Here is a 1,255-nt window from a genome sequence, read left to right as displayed (position 1 = left end):
GCGGGAACCAACCGGTGATTAGCCGTACTGTGACAGAGTGCGTGAGCATAGTTTTCACTGCGAGGATGGGAAGTAGTCACTAACAATGTCCCTACATAGAGCTTGCCATGGAAGGAACCTACGTGTGAGAAGAGGATTTCAAGGAAGAGTTGAAATCGGAGGACAAAGCATCTCCAAAACTCCAACATATTCCCCAGTACTGCAAATCAAAGTAACATTGTTCCCTCTTTTATCAATTCCAGAAATTTTACTTTTAATCCAAATTAATCCTTGTTGACATCCTAACTAAGACTAATAAAATAAATATTGATTGCTTCAAACCAATAATCTCTGTGGATTCGACCCTTACTCACGTAAGGTATTACTTGGACGACCCAGTACACTTGCTGGTCAGTTGAACGGATTTGTGAGCTTCTCTAATCAGTTAGTTAAATTAGTTCTCCTTGGCACATGCCAAGGAGCCATTAATTAAAGATCACAATTTCGTCCACCAAGTTTTTGGCGCCGTTGCCGGGGATTATTGAGTTTGAACAATTGAAGGCTTATTTTATTTCTTAGATTAGGAATATAGTATTGATGTTACAGAGTCATTAAATCTGAGTCCTTTATTCCCTTTTTTTTAAAAATATTTTTCAAAAATATTATTTTTCTTTATTAATTGTTAATTCTTCGTGAGTCTAGTGTCTTGTTATAAGTTTGGTGTCAATTGTATCTTTTATATTTTTCTTTGAAATTTTCGTGTGAGTATCCTTTGTTTTTCCTTAATCTTCAAGTTGTTCTTGTCTATTTTTCTTGTTTGATCTTTAATTTTTCTTGATTTAATCTTGTGCCAAACTTTAAGTTTGGTGTTTTCTTGTTAATCTTTTCAAAATTTTCGAAAATTTTATCAAAGTTTTCTAAAAATTTTAAGTTTGGTGTTCGTTCTTGTGTTCTTGGTGTTCTTGTGAAGGGTCATATTCTTGATAAGGGAGCACCAATACTTTTGAAAATCTTTTTCAAAAATAATTTTTCTTGATTTAATCTTGTGCCGAACTCTAAGTTTGGTGTTTTATTGTTAATCTTTTTATAATTTTCGAAAATTTATCTTGATTTTCTAAAAATTTTAAGTTTAGTGTTCTTTCTTTTGTTCTTGGTGTTCTTGTGAATCTTCAAGGTGTTCTTGAATTTTTCTTGTGTCTTGATCTTAAAATTTTTAAGTTTGGTGTTCCTTGGTGTTTTCCCTCCAAAAATTTTCGAAAATAAGGAGCACTAAATT

Source organism: Arachis duranensis, chromosome 3 (genome assembly GCF_000817695.3).
Source record: "Arachis duranensis cultivar V14167 chromosome 3, aradu.V14167.gnm2.J7QH, whole genome shotgun sequence".
Classification (NCBI taxonomy): Eukaryota; Viridiplantae; Streptophyta; class Magnoliopsida; order Fabales; family Fabaceae; genus Arachis; species Arachis duranensis.
This window is presented reverse-complemented; position numbering follows the sequence as displayed.